Source organism: Rutidosis leptorrhynchoides, chromosome 5 (assembly GCF_046630445.1).
Source record: "Rutidosis leptorrhynchoides isolate AG116_Rl617_1_P2 chromosome 5, CSIRO_AGI_Rlap_v1, whole genome shotgun sequence".
In the NCBI taxonomy this organism is placed as follows: Eukaryota; Viridiplantae; Streptophyta; class Magnoliopsida; order Asterales; family Asteraceae; genus Rutidosis; species Rutidosis leptorrhynchoides.
The window spans coordinates 311240143-311259868 of NC_092337.1; positions in this window are offsets into that span (position 1 = coordinate 311240143).

Genomic DNA, 19726 nt, shown 5'->3' on the forward strand with positions numbered 1-19726 from the left:
TCCTTATAATTAAAATAATTACGATTATGAAAATAAAAGTATTAATGACGTTATTAAAGTTATAAGTATAAAAATATAGATTTTTATATACAAAAATATATTACATAACTTAACTATATTAAAATCTATATATATATATATATATATATATATATATATATATATATATATATATATATATATATATATATATATATATATATATATATATATATATATATATATATATATATATATATATATATTAAATGGAAATATATAAATAAATTATAAAACTTATAAAGTATTAACATAACAGATATATTCTAAATAATAAATAGATTTATTCGATTACGAGTATATATTTTAATATATATACAAATGGTATAGGTTCGTGAATCCGAGGTCAACCCTGCATTATTCAATTGTTCAATGTCGTTATATGTATTTTTACTACAAAATACAGTATGGTGAGTTTCATTTGCTCCCTTTTTACTCATTACATTTTTGGGCTGAGAATACATGAAAATGCTTTATTAACTGTTTTACAATATTCATATGTGTGAGTTTCATTTGATTCCCTTTTACTCTTTACATTTTTGGGACTGAGAATACATGCGCTGTTTTTATAACTGTTTTATTAAATGCTTTAGAAATATATTTTGAACTGCGAATACATGAAATGCTTTTATAAATGTTTGACGAGATAGACACAAGCAAAACATTCCTCGAATGAATTATTATGCAGACAGAAGTTCTGCGGATTATTATTGAATTATGTGGACATGATAATTGCCACCATTGAATTACGTGGACATGATAATTGCCTCTATTGAATTATGTGGATATGATAATTGCCACCATTGAATTATGTGGACATGATAATTGCCACCAATTGATATGAATGTTGTGTATCGAGAGAATGATTTTTATGCACAGGTTATGTGTATGTTATTCTTGTGCACGAGATATGTGTACGGTTACTAAGATTTATGAAAGGTGATTTCGTACACGAGAAAAGTGTACTGTATTTAAAAGATATCGCATGTACATTTCAGGTGGGTATAGGATTCGGGCCCATTTGTACCATGCCGGATTTAAATCTTGTGGTCTATCAAAATGATGAATTTTATTATTTTATGATAAACTTATGAACTCATCAACCTTTTGGTTGACACTTGAAAGCATGTTTATTCTCAGGTATGAAAGAAACATTCCGCTGTGCATTTGCTCATTTTAAAGACAGTATTTGGAGTCGATCATCGCAATGGAACCAGCTGTTGGTGACTTCGTCCAGATGGATTAGGATGGGTCCTTTCAAGTGATAAGTCGAGCGTCCGGTGGAGAGATCCATATGCTTCCGGATGAGAGTCAGTAGTGCTCGTTGGTTTGTTGAGAAAGGAAATGCAGATCTGGCTAAGGCGTTGTAAACCTTAGAGTAAATGAGCTTCTGTTCTCGATAGAATCGTGTCTCCAGAATGGTGCGAACTACTGAATTGTGCTCTCATTGCCTTTCTTCGCAGTAGATATGATCGTGAAGGTTATTGATAAAGTCTTAAATGCGCTCTTCTAGGATTTCAACATTAGTATCTTCTCTCTGTAGATATAGGTTGTATTCATCTTTGATAGCCATGATTCGTTATGTTAAGCATAGCGTGAAATCAATTGTTGATTTACGGATGGCTTTGAGAATATCTTCGAATTCGTCGGTGTCATTAATGAAAGTTATGATGTCGACGTGTGTGGATATGACCGGAATACGATCTGAAGAAGAGTTCAGATTCTCTTGATCTGGTTCGGTTGGAGAATATGAGTATCCAAAATGTCTTCATGTTGCTCTTCCTCGTCATCATCGGTATAATGGTCTTCTGAGGATTCGTCTGATGAACGGACTTCTTTAGTATTCTGCTTCTCTATTTTGACACTTGCAGGGTCAATTTCTATATCTTTAACCTCAACCTATTCAGTCTTCTTCTTGAAACGAATGATTAAACTGTGGTCTTCCATCTCAAGCCTCGTTAATTCTTCATGGCGCTTTATGCTTAGAGAGGGTATTATCGAAGTTTCTTTTACGTGTTCCATTTCCTCTTCCTCTTCAGGTTCTTCCTCTTCCTCTATTTCTTCGCTGGGATCCGCTTCTTCCATTTCTGGGTCGTCTGCAGTCTATGATTTGACACCTATCTCGATATCATCAGCTGGTGGTGGGGACTCATCATCGGAAGTAATCCGTCTAGTGGAAATAGCAAACATCTCTGCCTGTCCTGAAAGATCGGTAGGTCGGTCAATTTTGAAGGTAACGCTCTCCCCATGTGATCGTAAGATCAAGGTTTGATTGTACACATCAATGATAGTCCTAGCTGTATTCATGAAAGGTCTTCCTAACACTACTGGTGTGTACAGGTCTTCCTAACACTACTGGTGTGTACAGGTCTTCCTAAATGTCCATCATACGAAATCCGTAAGATACAAGAATTTGTCGACTTTCACTAGGACGTTCTCAACTATGCTCTTATGATATCGAATTGTGTGATCGGCAAGTTGGATTGTCATTTTAGTTGGTGACAAGTCTACTAACTCTAATCACTTGTAGAGAGAGTAGGGGATTAGGTTGATACTTGCTCCTAAATTTGCTAGCACATAAATGGTTCCAGATTGGTAGATCGAACACGAGAAAATGAATCGGCCCGTATCTCCTAGCTTTGGCGGTAGAGAGTTTCTGAGTAATGCCGAGCATTCTTCACTCAGTAGAATTTTGTTAGAATCTGGTATCCTCTCCTTTGTAGAAAGAGGCCTTCAGATGTATCTTTTCTGATTGGGGACTTTGGACATGGTGTCCAAGAATCTTCCATCTAGTTTGAAGGAATCAAGCTTGGATGGTTCTTCCTGTAGCCTTCCAGGGTAGGGTACACGAACTAGAGCTGCAGTGGGCAGCTTTTGAGTATATGTCGATTTGTTCTTAGCCTAGCTGACCTTCTCTGTGGTTCTTCCTCTGGAATTACTGAATCCATTTACTTAGCTTCCTCTATGTGGAGATTTTAGATAGTATTACTAGGTAACTTTCCTTGTGGTTGGGTTTCAAGGTGTTGTGATAATTGTTCGAGCTGCATCTCTAGACTTTTGAGCAGAGCCAATTGGTTTCTCATTAGTATCTCCCTCTGGTCTTGTCTGGATGCAGTTCTCTGATTTAGCTGTTGTTGTCCTTGAATGAACTGAGTCAACTGATCATCAGCTCCGAGATTGGGGTTGGTTACTTTTATAATTTGGGTGGTTGAGGAATTTTCCTCAGCTGGAGGGCCAGTGAGTGGAAGTGGTTGATCGTAGTTTAATTGAGATTGTTGGGGTGGATAAGGTGGGTAGCGATAGCGAAAAGGCTGGTTGTTTCTTTGAAATTGGTTACCCTAGGTTGTTGATTGAATCCGGGATTTGATTGACGAGCTGGGTATTAAACGTAACAGACAGAACTGTCAGGGTTTTCGTACTCAACTTGATATTCTTCAGTGGGTTGTGGATTGGTACAATTAACACAGGCCTGAGCTTGGTTAATCTGCTGCGGTTGCGTCATAAATTCTCCGAGTTATTTGGCTAGAGATTCCATCTTATCCGTGAAGGATTTGATGGCCTCCGTCTGATTGTTAAGTGCAGAGAGTAGGGAAAATGATGAAGTTGTTTCACCAATGTTCCAGTCATGATGATGCATTGTCATGTTCTCGAGCAATTCCCATGCTTCATCTGCGTTTTGGTTCATCAGATTTCCTTGAGCTGCGGCATCGATCGTCGTCCTATGATTTACCATAAGACCATTGTAGAAGGTGCAGATTTGGGCTGACCGTTCTAACTGGTGATTAGGGCATTGAAATGTCCCGTTCATATTGATTATAAATGTTCCATATTAATTGATTTCGTTGCGAGGTTTTGACCTCTATATGAGACGTTTTTCAAAGACTGCATTCATTTTTAAAAACAAACCATAACCCTTATTTTATCGACAAGGTTAAAAGGACACCACCTAGATTATCAGAAATGATAATCTAAAAAATATCACACTTACACACTACCAATACATATTGGTTTACAATATTAATATGTTACAACAAAGTAAATTTCAAATGCAGTTTTAAACAATATTATACAAGCATGCTGACTCCAAATCTTGTCCATATATTAGCATGCAACAGCGGAAGCTCTTAATAATCACCTGAGAATAAACATGCTTTAAACATCAACAAAAATGTTGGTGAGTTATAGGTTTAACCTATATATTTATCAAATCGTAATAATAGACCACAAGATTTCATATTTCAATATACATCCCATACATAGAGATAAAAATCATTCATATGGTGAACACCTGATAACCGACATTAACAAGATGCATATAAGAATATCCCCATCATTCCGGGACATTCATCGGACATGATATAAAACTCGAAGTACTAAAGCATCCGGTACTTTGGATGGGGTTCGTTAGGCCGGATAGATCTATCTTTAGGATTCGCGTCAATTAGGCATGCACTAATTCTCAAAATTATTGATGTTCCTTAATTCTTAGGCTACCAAGCAAAAGGGGCATATTCAGTCATTATTATTCGATCATTCAACCATAGAAAGTAGTTTCATGTACTTGTGTCTATTTTGTAAAACATTTATAAAGCTGCATGTATTCTCATCCCAAAAATATTAGATTTTAAAAGTGGGACTCTAACTCACTTTCACAGATATTTACTTCGTCAGGAAGTAAGACTTGGCCACTGGTCGATTCACGAACCTATAACAAATATGTACATATATATCAAAGTATGTTCAAAATATATTTGCAACATTTTTAATACGTTTTAATGTTTTAAATATTTTCAGTCAGCTGTCCTCGTTAGTAACCTACAACTAGTTGTCCATAGTTAGATGTACATAAATAAATTGATATATATTATCTTGACCCAATCCACGACCCAGTGTATACACGTCTCAGGCTATATCACAACTCAAAGTATATATATTTTTGAAATCAACCTCAACCCTGTATAGCTAACTCCAACATTACTGCATATAGAGTGTCTATGGTTGTTCCAAATAATATATATAGATGGGTCGATATGATATGTCAAAACATTTGCATACGTGTCTATGGTATCCCAAGATTACATAATATATTAGAATACATGTATAATACAATATAAGTTAGCTAGGATATGATTTGTATAGAATTGTTACAATATTTCCCGTAGCTACAACAATAAAAAAATATCCAATCTTGTTTTACCCATAACTTCTTCGTTTTAAATCCGTTTTGAGTGAATCAAATTGCTATGGTTTCATATTGAACTCTATTTTATGAATCTAAACAGAAAAAGTATAGGTTTATAGTCGGAAATATAAGTTACAAGTCATTTTTGTAAGAGGTAGTCATTTCAGTCGAAAGAACGACGTCTTGATGACCATTTTGAAAAACATACTTCCACTTTGAGTTTAACCATGATTTTTTTATATAGTTTCATGTTCATAAGAAAAATCATTTTCCCAGAAGAACAACTTTTAAATCAAAGTTTATCATAGTTTTTAATTATCAAACCCAAAACAGCCCGTGGTGTTACTACGACGGCGTATGTCCGGTTTTACGGTGTTTTTCATGTTTCCAGGTTTTAAATCATTAAGTTAGAATATCATATAGATATAGAACATGTGTTTAGTTGATTTTAAAGGTCAAGTTAGAAGAATTAACTTTTGTTTGCGAACAAGTTTAGAATTAACTAAACTATGTTCTAGTGATTTCAAGTTTAAATCTTCGAATAAGGTAGTTTTATATATATGAATCGAATGATGTTATGAACATCATTACTACCTCAGGTTTTGTGGATAAACATACTGGAAATGAGAAAAATAGATCTAGCTTCAAAGGATCCTTGGATGGCTTGAAAGTTCTTGAAGCAGAATCATGACACGAAAACAAGTTCAAGTAAGATTTCCACTCGAAATAAGATTGTTATAGTTATAGAAATTGAATCAAAGTTTGAATATGAGTATTACCTTGCATTAGAAAGATATCTTACTGGAAATAAGAAAGATTTCTTGAGGTTGGATAATCAATTTACAAGATTGGAAGTAAGCTAGCAAACTTGGAAGTATTCTTGATTTTATGAAACTAGAACTTATAGAATTTATGAAGAACACTTAGAACTTGAAGATAGAACTTGAGAGAGATCAATTAGATGAAGAAATTTGAAGAATGAAAGTGTTTGTAGTTGTTTTTGGTCGTTGGTATATGGATTAGATATAAAGGATGTGTAATTTTATTTACATGTAAATAAGTCATGAATGATTACTAATATTTTTGTAATTTTATGAGATATTTCATGCTAGTTGCCAAATGATGGTTCCCACATGTGTTAGTTGACTCACATGGGCTGCTAAGAGCTGATCATTGAAGTGTATATACCAATAGTACATACATCTAAAAGCTGTGTATTGTACGAGTATGAATACGAGTGCATACGAGTAGAATTGTTGATGAAACTGAACGAGGATGTAATTGTAAGAATTTTTGTTAAGTAGAAGTATTTTGATAAGTGTCTTGAAGTCTTTCAAAAGTGTATGAAACATATTAAAACACTACATGTATATACATTTTAACTAAGTCGTTAAGTCATCGTTAGTCGTTACATGTAAATGTTGTTTTGAAACCTTTAGGTTAACGATCTTGTTAAATGTTGTTAACCCATTGTTTATTATATCTAAAGAGATGTTAAATTATTAAATTATCATGATATTATGATATATTAATATATCTTAGTATGATATATATACAGTTAAATGTTGTTACAACGATAATCGTTACATATATGTCTCGTTTCGAAATCATTAAGTTAGTAGTCTTGTTTTTACATATGTAGTTGATTGTTAATACACTTAATGACATGTTTACTTATCATTTATCATGATTAAACATAGTGTATCAATATCTTAATATGATTCATATGTATTTAGTAAGATGTTGTTATAACGATAATCGTTATATATATCGTTTCGAGTTTCTTAATTCAATAAACTCAATTTTATGTATATAACACATTGTTAAAATACCTAATGAGATACTTACTTATCATAATATCATGTTATCTATATATATAATCATATATATGTCATCATATAGTTTTTACAAGTTTTAACGTTCGTGAATCACCGGTCAACTTGGGTGGTCAATTGTCTATATGAAACCTATTTTAATTAATCAAGTCTTAACAAGTTTGATTGCTTAACATGCTGGAATTACTTAATCATGTAAATAACAATTTCATTTAATATATATAAACATGGAAAAGTTCGGGTCACTACATTCTTCAGCAGGGTTTAAATTCGCTCCAAAGCAGTGTAAAGAGATTCATCATAACTTTGTTTAAAGTTAATGATGTCATTCTTAAGTTTGATTTGTTTAGAAGGAGGGAAATATTTGGTTAGGAATTGTAACAACCCACACCAAACCACGACAAAACCCCGTTAATTTTCACCACATAAAAATTTTTTTCCTGAAAAGCATACCCGCGCGCCGCGCCCCCTACCTGGCGCGCCGCGCCAAAACGGGCTGTCCCCGGGACTTTTAAATGCGAAAAAGATTGACTAGTTCCCGACGTATTTAGCCCAAACGCTTTTAACCACATGTTCCATATTTAAAAACTAGCACGTTCTATTAATAAAATTATGTTTACGAAGCGGGGCCCACATCGACCCAAATTACCCTTTAAGTATCAAAATACAATTTTCGACCATAAGACTTTTAATACAAAATAAAGCCGAGCATGGCGATTGGGGATACGCTACCCAATCCTAATAAATCCAAAAGCAAGCCTTCTACGCAAACTATGCAAGTCCTCTAATCCTCGCGCTTACCCGAGCCACCATCCGCATGCAATCTATAAAAAGAGTCAACAACGAGAGGGTAAGCTAACGCTTAGTGAATGATAATATACTTCATACATATATATGTATAAAATGGACACGCCACAAAATAACAAATACCGCATACCGAGGCATCCATATAAGGCACTACACTAAGCATACCATACGATCTCTAAGCAACGAGCTAAAGATACAACAACAATATAAGTTCACCAACGACGATGTGAACAACGCCAAATAGCTACACCCGGAGGGTTAGCTACAACACAACAATACATTAATATGTAACAATATAAATATAACAACGCGTAACACTCCCAAGGTTAACCATAGCGCTATGGTGCTACCGGCTCGTGGTTCACACCATACGCAATTGAGTCATACTCTTTTATAGTGCTACCGGCTTGTGGTTCACACTCGATGCTACCGGCTCGTGGTTCACATCAATTATTTTATAGTGCTACCGGCTCGTGGTTCACACTCGATGCTACCGGCTCGTGGTTCACATCTTAGTTTATAGTGCTACCGGCTCGTGGTTCACACTCGATGCTACCGGCTCGTGGTTCACATCTTAGTTTATAGTGCTACCGGCTCGTGGTTCACACTCGATGCTACCGGCTCGTGGTTCACATCTTAGTTTATAGTGCTACCGGCTCGTGGTTCACAATCGATGCTACCATAACATCCACAAACAAATACGCCATAAACATGAACGCATAATTATTCCACTCACAATATTAACCCTTCGCCATTGGGGTTATATAATCCACATCGCCCGCCCATGTGATAACGTACACACAAAGTGTGCACCTCGTCAAAGGTGGTCAACCAAAATGCACAACCGTGCCAATTGGACCTATACACAAGTCCATCAATCCACCTATATGTGAAGTGAGCTCTATGACCGAGAACCACTTCACCCGACCCGCACCCATCCTACACATACATATGCACATAGGATATTAACACTCACCTTGAAGTCTTGAAGAAAGCTTCCAAGTAAACCGCAACTCGCCAATGGAAAATACCTATTCCATTATCACAATTACAACAATACACTTAGAGTGGATTTACAAATCAACCCAATTCGTCACTTAGTGTAATTTCGACCCAAATGCACTTCCAAGCACAAACCGTGCCCAAAACTAACCAATAATCACTAACACAAGTGAGAATGGTCCTAATATGCCAATTAAACCGGAACTCAAGTGTTAAACACGTGTCATACCCATTTTGACACTTAAACCCTAATTTTGACCCATAAGGTCAAAATCTCACCATTTACAAGTTTCGACACCAAAACACATTTAACTCGGTTTAATACTCCAACTTAACCCATTTTAAGTTTATAAACCTCATTAACTCGCCAATTGGGTCATAATTACCACCAAACCCTAATTTGACCCAAAGTCATAGTTAGTCAACCAAGTAACCCTAAATGGGTTTCAATACTTCCATAATCACTAACTTAAGTGATTAAACTCAATTTCAAGTTCTAAACATGACCAATTAGTTCACCAACCCAAAATCCACCAACAATTTACAATAAACCCGATTATTAGCATCACTAAACCCATTTTATCATCTAAAAGTGTTTTACAACTAATTAACTCAAAACCCTAACTTGAATATCAAATCAAACAAATGAAATTCGGAGTTTGAGCTTACCAATACTATCACCGCGTAGCCAAGAACGAAAGGGACAACTTTAAAACCCGAGACTTTGAACAATTTGAGCTTCTTCTTCACCAAAACCTCCAATCTCTCTCTAGAATCACTCTCTCTCTCTCTAGATAGTTGGGAGTGATGAATGGATGCCAAAATGATCCAAAAGTGGATCTAAAACTGATATTAAGGCCACAAATCCGTCCACAAGTGAAAGGACCATAATACCCTTCATTTAGACACTTAAAATGCTGAAAAACGCATCAGGCCCAATCGGCGCGCCGCGCCAAAAGGTGGGGCGCCGCTCCACCCTGCAGGTCAGATTTCAGAAACTCGTTTTGGCCATAACTTTTTGACCGTAGCTCCGTTTTCGATGAATCAAATATCGTTGGAAACGTAATAAGATTTTCTTTCCAATGGTAAGGCTTTGAAACATCAACACAAACTTTATTTGAGGTTGAAAAGGTACGTACACACCTTGTACCTCAAACAACGTCCAGTTTCCTTCGACGGTCGAGCAAGCAACACCTACATGCTGTGCACACTCCATACACACATAGTACACCTTAAATACATTATGTACAATAAATATTTGGGTCTTACAACTCTCCCCCACTTAGAATCGATCACGTCCTCGTGATCCTCGTCACTTAACCAAACGGACCACACTCCACGGTCCTCAACATAAGTCCCAATCCGACCTTCCTAAGCAATTCTTCCTAACGAATCGCCTTCAACAACTAAATCGTCATCCACGATTTTCTCAAATCCACAATCCGAGCATTAAAACCATGCTCCTTCCCTAACATCGGGAAACTCATCCCATCTCTAACCGAGATATCAATCCTCTAGCGTACAGTAACCAAGTCTCAACCTAAGGTCAACAACCCGAAACGATGAAGACCGAACCAAACGAATCCTTACGGATAACACCAATCACTAAACATCCCTTGTAGCGCGCAATACGACCAATACGCAACTACCGTAACATCATAATCCAACGGCTAGAACCGATAGCGCCCAAAACGATTATGAAAACGCAAAACCCAAGGTGTACGAAATCAACCATCGTCACACCCGTAACAAACATGTGAGCGGAACACGGCTATCGCCTCACTAATCCCACAACATGGTCCTCACGACCCCACCATCGACGTATAAAACGACCGATAGTTCCCGCAACATGGTCCTTACGACCCTACCATTGGTGTATCAAACAACCAATAGATCACACGACACGAAGGCTGGCCGGAAACACACGAGCCCTAGTGAATCCGAATTACACGCGACTCACTACCTTCACCACAACAACAATCGGGAATGGCCGAACTACACGTGCCATAGTGAATCCGAACTACACGAGAGTCACTATCCCGGAGGAATGACCGAACTCCACGAGTCAATTGTGAATCCGAACTACACGAGATTCACTCCTCAATACAATGACCGAAACCACACGAGTCATTCGTGAATCCGAACTACACGAGATTCACTTCCACAACATCGAGGTTGGCCGAACTACACGAGCCTTAGTAATCCGAAACCACACGAGATTACTACCTCAATAAGATGACCGAACTACACGAGTCACCATGAATCCGAACTACACGAGATTCATTCCAATAAGATGACCGAACTACACGCGTCATCGTGAATCCGAAAACACACGCGATCCACAATCTCAACACAGGAATGGTACTCGCATTTCCCACCGGTACTCGCATTTCCCGATAGTGTTACACCATACCGACATAACACTACTCCCTTGATGAAGTCAGCGGACCCCGAAGGTCATGCTCCACCAATCACAACACCGGATGAAGTCAGAGGACCCGAAGATCATGCTTCACCGATCACAACACCGGATGAAGTCAGCGGACCCGAAGATCATGCTTCACCGATATAACACCACGCTCATGATGAAGTCAGCGGACCCTAAAGATCATGCTTCATCAAACAACCATACCATAATCAAGCAAGAACCACCTATACCAAACATAGGTACCAAACAATAATTCTCCACAAGAGAACCCGACACACACCTCCCTTAACCGGAGGATTTCACCTTGCTCGTCAAACACGTCCATTATCTCTCAACGAGATTTACCACGTTACCACCTCAGTGATGATTCAAATCCAAACCATAAGTACAATTTATCCGAGATTGTACTCTACCACAAATCGACCCAACCAAGTCTCGACAACGTTTTCCGGATCTACCAATAGCATCATCCGAAATCTCACACTAAAACTTCCTCGTGCGGGAGTGTAACTCCCCCACTTAGAACCACGTTCCATATCCACAACTCGTACAACCGCACAATGCTACCACAGGTAGACTTTACCAACAATTGGGCTCACACGACCCATTACCACATCTTGCTCCAACCTTGAGCACACGAAGGATTTTAACCAACCCTTAAGCACTTTGTACGAGAAGTGTACCGCAACACAATCGGAGTCGAACACCACCCTAGTAGGTATAAAAGAGGCACCTAATGTCACGTCACGTAGAATCCCTTACCAACATACATCGAGACCCAAAACACTCGATTCCTCGGGTTTCATCCCACCCGTCGAACCTCATGGTTCATCAACTTCAACACGAGAGCGAACATGCTCTAACATCCGAACACCAAAACTCATTTCCATGGCTTGGTAGAGACATTTTCCAAATACTAAGGAATGCTTGGTTACGCCAAGTCTTACGCCCTTCGCCCGTCAATCAAACATCAACATAGGGTACTTCCATTAGGAACGTCACCCATAGCATAACATGCACAACAAAGGCACGCAACTCAAACTCAAACGGCATTTAATAAATAATCAAAAGACATATTTATCAAAATTAAACGTACCTTAACGTCTCATGGCCGCACCCGTCCCCGCTAACTTGGGACATTCTGACTTACGATGTCCTTCCTTTTGGCAATTGAAGCACACCATACCATCACCCTTTGGTACCGAACATTCCCAAGACTTGTAAACCCTCACGCCACAATTGTAACTTCTAACCGCACTAGAATCCGACATACCCGTTCGCGTACCACCCGTGCTCACACTCGGACCCTTAGCCCTCTTACTCGGAGCACCATAAGAAACGACCCTTCGCTCACTTGAAGGTTCACCCTTTTTCGATCGTGAATACGACTCAAAACCTCTAGCCAAGTCGAATAATTCTGAAAACGATTTCGCTTGACCCCGGCTAATTTTACTTTTCAAGTCATCATTCAAGGTCCGATAGAAATCTCCCATCAACAAACGATCATTCCCCAAATACTCCGGAAAAAAACGAGCCTTCGCCATAAAGGTCGTCTTGAGAGTACTCAAATCCATAGATCCTTGTCGCAAATTTCTCAACTCATTACGCAATTCCCACAAATCGGCCGAAGTCCGGAACTCCTCGAAGAATTCCTCTTTAAAGTCGTCCCACGATAAAGCCATAAACGTCTCGCCACCGACAAGATCAATCTTACCATCCAACCAATCCCTTGCCCTACCCCGCAACAAACTCGTAGCGAGTCTCGTCTTTCTCTCAGGAGGGCAATCAATAGTACGGAAACACCCTTCGACGTCCAAAATCCAAGTTGTGCTTACCAAAGGATCCGGCTTTCCGTCATACATCGGGGGTTTAGTCCTCATGAAGCTCTTAAGATAACGCTCCATTTCACCACTACTTTAAAGTTCGGAATGCCTCCTTTCCATTCTTTCTTCTAACGCACCCATTTGCTCCGCAACGGCGGCCGCAACCCTAGCGTTAAACTCCACATCATTCGCCTCGGTCTCGTTTCGCGTCGTCATTCTAAAGAATGCAAAACGATTAGTCCACGAACGTGTAAAACCGTACGCACGACACAGCCCCATCTTGCTAAACACTCATCGTACATCACTTGTTAGACACGATTTGCACCCGTAATAAGGTTTGCAAGTTCTTATTACGCACACATGCCGCATCGACTCGTTAGTACAACTACCGTCTCGCTCGATGATATACACAAACACAACCAAAATTCTACGCGGTACAAACACACGCGAGAATTATTATCACAACACAACAACATATTAATAATATCCGCATTACTAATATAAACGTTAGTCAACCTATAGCCAAGGCACTAACCAAACCCATTCCGACCCGTAATCCTACAAGTCCCGCAACAATTTAAGCACACACAAGTCTAAGTCTAGGCACCTATCTCAAGTCACCTAAATCCCTTAGACCATGCTCTGATACCACTTGTAATAACCCACACCAAACCACGACAAAACCCCGTTAATTTTCACCACATAAAAAAATTTTTTCCTGAACAGCATACCCGCGCGCCGCGCCCCCTACCTGGCGCGCCGCGCCAAAACGGGCTGTCCCCGGGACTTTTAAATGCGAAAAAGATTGACTAGTTCCCGACGTATTTAGCCCAAACGCTTTTAACCACATGTTCCATATATAAAAACTAGCACGTTCTATTAATAAAATTATGTTTACGAAGCGGGGCCCACATCGACCCAAATTACCCTTTAAGTATCAAAATACAATTTTCGACCATAAGACTTTTAATACAAAATAAAGCCGAGCATGGCGATTGGGGATACGCTACCCAATCCTAATAAATCCAAAAGCAAGCCTTCTACGCAAACTATGCAAGTCCTCTAATCCTCGCGCTTACCCGAGCCACCATCCGGATGCAATCTATAAAAAGAGTCAACAACGAGAGGGTAAGCTAACGCTTAGTGAATGATAATATACTACATACATATATATATATAAAATGGACACGCCACAAAATAACAAATACCGCATACCGAGGCATCCATATAAGGCACTACACTAAGCATACCATACGATCTCTAAGCAACGAGCTAAAGATACAACAACAATATAAGTTCACCAACGACGATGTGAACAACGCCAAATAGCTACACCCGGAGGGTTAGCTACAACACAACAATACATTAATATGTAACAATATAAATATAACAACGCGTAACACTCCCAAGGTTAACCATAACGCTATGGTGCTACCGGCTCGCGGTTCACACCATACGCAATTGAGTCATACTCTTTTATAGTGCTACCGGCTCGTGGTTCACACTCGATGCTACCGGCTCGTGGTTCACATCAATTATTTTATAGTGCTACCGGCTCGTGGTTCACACTCGATGCTACCGGCTCGTGGTTCACATCTTAGTTTATAGTGCTACCGGCTCGTGGTTCACACTCGATGCTTCCGGCTCGTGGTTCACATCTTAGTTTATAGTGCTACCGGCTCGTGGTTCACACTCGATGCTACCGGCTCGTGGTTCACATCTTAGTTTATAGTGCTACCGGCTCGTGGTTCACACTCGATGCTACCATAACATCCACAAACAAATACGCCATAAACATGAACGCATAATTATTCCACTCACAATATTAACCCTTCGCCATTGGGGTTATATAATCCACATCGCCCGCCCATGTGATAACGTACACACAAAGTGTGCACCTCGTCATAGGTGGTCAACCAAAATGCACAACCGTGCCAATTGGACCTATACACAAGTCCATCAATCCACCTATATGTGAAGTGAGCTCTATGACCGAGAACCACTTCACCCGACCCGCACCCATCCTATACATACATATGCACATAGGATATTAACACTCACCTTTAAGTCTTGAAGAAAGCTTCCAAGTAAACCGCAACTCGCCAATGGAAAATACCTATTCCATTATCACAATTACAACAATACACTTAGAGTGGATTTACAAATCAACCCAATTCGTCACTTAGTGTAATTTCGACCCAAATGCACTTCCAAGCACAAACCGTGCCCAAAACTAACCAATAATCACTAACATAAGTGAGAATGGTCCTAATATGGCAATTAAACCCGAACTCAAGTGTTAAACACGTGTCATACCCATTTTGACACTTAAACCCTAATTTTGACCCATAAGGTCAAAATCTCACCATTTACAAGTTTCGACACCAAAACACATTTAACTCGGTTTAATACTCCAACTTAACCCATTTTAAGTTTATAAACCTCATTAACTCGCCAATTGGGTCATAATTACCACCAAACCCTAATTTGACCCAAAGTCATAGTTAGTCAACCAAGTAACCCTAAATGGGTTTCAATACTTCCATAATCACTAACTTAAGTGATTAAACTCAATTTCAAGTTCTAAACATGACCAATTAGTTCACCAACCCAAAATCCACCAACAATTTACAATAAACCCGATTATTAGCATCACTAAACCCATTTTATCATCTAAAAGGGTTTTACAACTAATTAACTCAAAACCCTAACTTGAATATCAAATCAAACAAATGAAATTCGGAGTTTGAGCTTACCAATACTATCACCGCGTAGCAAAGAACGAAAGGGACAACTTTAAAACCCGAGACTTTGAACAATTTGAGCTTCTTCTTCACCAAAACCTCCAATCTCTCTCTAGAATCACTCTCTCTCTCTCTCTAGATAGTTGGGAGTGATGAATGGATGCCAAAATGATCCAAAAGTGGATCTAAAACTGATATTAAGGCCACAAATCCGTCCACAAGTGAAAGGACCATAATACCCTTCATTTAGACACTTAAAATGCTGAAAAAATGCATCAGGCCCAATCGGCGCGCCGCGCCAAAAGGTGGGGCGCCGCTCCACCCTGCAGGTCAGATTTTAGAAACTCGTTTTGGCCATAACTTTTTGACCGTAGCCCCGTTTTCGATGAATCAAATATCGTTGGAAACATAATAAGATTTTCTTTCCAATGGTAAGGCTTTGAAACATCAACACAAACTTTATTTGAGGTTGAAAAGGTACGTACACACCTTGTACCTCAAACAACGTCCAGTTTCCTTCGACGGTCGAGCAAGCAACACCTACATGCTGTGCACACTCCATACACACATAGTACACCTTAAATACATTATGTACAATAAATATTTGGGTCTTACAGGAATTTAGTAGGCAGCTCCGTCCATGACGTGATGGAATCTTTTTTCAATCCTTCAAACCATGTTTGTGCATGATGAGTGAGAGAATAGGGGAACAAGTATAGTTGGACTGTATCTTGTCCTATCCCTGGATTTTTGTAGGAGTTCGAAAGAGATATGAATTTATCAAGGTGAGAATTAGGATTGTCATTCGGTAGTTCATGAAATTAACAGCTATTTTGGATGAGCTGTATGATGTGATGTTTTAACTCGAACGAGTGTCCTTGAATCTCAAGGAATCTGATCGGTCCTCCTTGACCTTCAATTGAGGGTTTGGTGTTTTCTGCTAAAGTAACACGTAATGCCATTTAATTTCTGTTTCGTTCTTCTTTGCGTGCTTTAGAGATTATTGTGTCTGGATCAGGTACGAAAAACAACAGCCCTGGTCTAGACCGGGTTTGGGTCATACACAGGGTATGCATTTTTGTTCTTATATTTTATACAGATAAGCTAAGTTCCTAATTTTAATCTAAGCAATCTAAGGTAATCTAAAGTAATCTAGAATATTCTAAGGTAGTCTTAATCTAAAGTAGTCTAAGGTAATCTAAGTTAATTATAAGGTAATATAATTATCCTAAGTTTAGATATGTTTTTGGTTCTTGCTACTGATTCCATGGTATTTCGATAACAGAGCTTTGTACAAACTATTCAACAAACTAAGTGGCCAGGCCTACTAATGAGAGGCAGGATCCTTTTGGTTCCAATATAATTGGAGACTGTTCGGAAAATCCAACAACCATATTCGTGTATAATTTTCTTTCTTAGACACCACTGAATGCTCGTGAATGAGTTGAAATGTCCCGTTCATATTGATTATAAATGTTCCATATCAATTGATTTCGTTGCGAGGTTTTGACCTCTATATGAGACGTTTTTCAAAGACTGCATTCGTTTTTAAAACAATCCAAAATCCTTATTTTATCGACAAGATTAAAAAGACATCACCTAGATTATCCAAAAATGATAATCTAAAAATATCACACATACACACTACCAATACATATTGGTTTACAACATTAATATGTTACAACAAAATAAATCCCGAATGCAGTTTTAAACAATATTATACAAGCCTGCTGACACCATATCGTGTCCATATATTAGCATGCAACAGCGGAAGCTCTTAATAATCACCTGAGAATAAACATGCTTTAAACGTCAATAAAAATGTTGGTGAGTTATAGGTTTAACCTATATATTTATTAAATCGTAATAATAGACTACAAGATTTCATACTTCAATATACATCCCATACATAGAGATAAAAATCATTCATATGGTGAACACCTGGTAACCGACCTTAACAAGATGCATATAGAATATCCCCTATCATTCCGGGACTCCCTTCGGACATGATAAATTCTAAGTACTAAAGCATCTGGTACTTTGGCTGGGGTTTGTTGAACCCAATAGATCTATCTTTAGGATTCGTGTCAATTAGAGTGTCTGTTCCCTAATTCTTAGATTACCAAACTAAAAAGGGGCATATTCGGTTTAATAATTCAACCATAGAATGTAGTTTCACGTACTTGTGTCTATTTTGTAAAACATTTATAAAACTGCATGTATACTCATCCCAAAAATGTTAGATTTAAAAAGTAAGACTATAACTCACTTTCACAGATTTTTACTTCGTCGGGAAGTAAGACTTGGTCACTGGTCGATTCACGAACTTATAACAAATATATACATATATATCAAAGTATGTTTAAAATATATTTACAACATTTTTAATACGTTTTAATGTTTTAAGTTTATTAAGTCAGCTGTCCTCGTTAGTAACCTACAACTAGTTGTCCACAGTTAGATGTACAGAAAAATAAATCAATATATATTATCTTGAATCAATCCACAACCCAGTGTATACACGTCTCAGGCTAGATCACAACTCAAAGTATATATATTTTTGGAATCAACCTCGACCCTGTATAGCTAACTCAAACATTACTACATATAGAGTGTCTATGGTTGTTCCAAATAATATATATACATGGGTCGATATGATATGTCAAAACATTTGAATACGTGTCTATGGTATCCCAAGATTACATAATATATTAGAATACATGTGTAATACAATATGATTTAGCTAGGATATGATTAATATAGATTTGTTACTAATTTTCACGTAGCTACAACAAGCAAAATTATCCAATTTTGTTTTACCCATAACTTTTTCGCTTTAAACCCGTTTTGAGTGATTCAAGTTTCTATGGTTTAATATTGAACTTAAGTTTATAAATCTAAACAGAAAAAGTATAAGTTTATAGTTGGAAATACAGGTTACAAGTCATTTTTGTAAAGGTAGTCATTTCAGTCGAAAGAACGACGTCTAGATGACCATTTTGGAAAACATACTTCCACTTTGAGTTTAACCATGATTTTTGGTTATAGTTTCATGTTCATAAGAAAAATCATTTTCCCAGAAGAACAACTTTTAAATCAAAGTTTATCATAGTTTTTAATTAACTAACCCAAAACAGCCCGCGGTGTTACTAGGACGGCGTATATCCGGTTTTACGGTGTTTTTCGTGTTTTCAGGTTTTAAATCATTAAGTTAGAATATCATATAGATATAGAACATGTGTTTAGTTAATTTTAAAAGTCAAGTTATAAGGATTATCTTTTGTTTGCGAACAAGTTTAGAATTAACTAAACTATGTTCTAGTGATTACAAGTTTAAACCTTCGAATAAGGTGGTTTTATATATATGAATTGAATGATGTTATGAACATCATTACTACCTCAGGTTTTGTGGATAAACCTACTGGAAATGAAAAAAATAGATCTAGCTTCAAAGGATCCTTGGATCGCTTGAAAGTTCTTGAAGTAGACTCATGACACTAAAACAAGTTCAAGTAAGATTTCCACTCGAAATAAGATTGTTAAAGTTATAGAACTTGAATCAAAGTTTGAATATGAGTATTACCTTGTATTAGAAAGATATCTTACTATAAATAAGAAATATTTCTTGAGGTTGGATGATCACTCAAAGTGGATTTGCAAGATTGGAAGTAAGCTAGCAAACTTGGAAGTGTTGTTGGTGTGTTCTTGAGTAGTTGTTTTATAACTTGGTTTATGTATGGATTTATGAACTAGATTGAGCTAGATTTTGATGAAGATGATGAAGAACACTTAGAACAATGGAAGAACACTTGAGAGAGAGAGAGAGTAGTTTAATGCATGTAAGTTGCAAAATGAAAGTGTTTGTG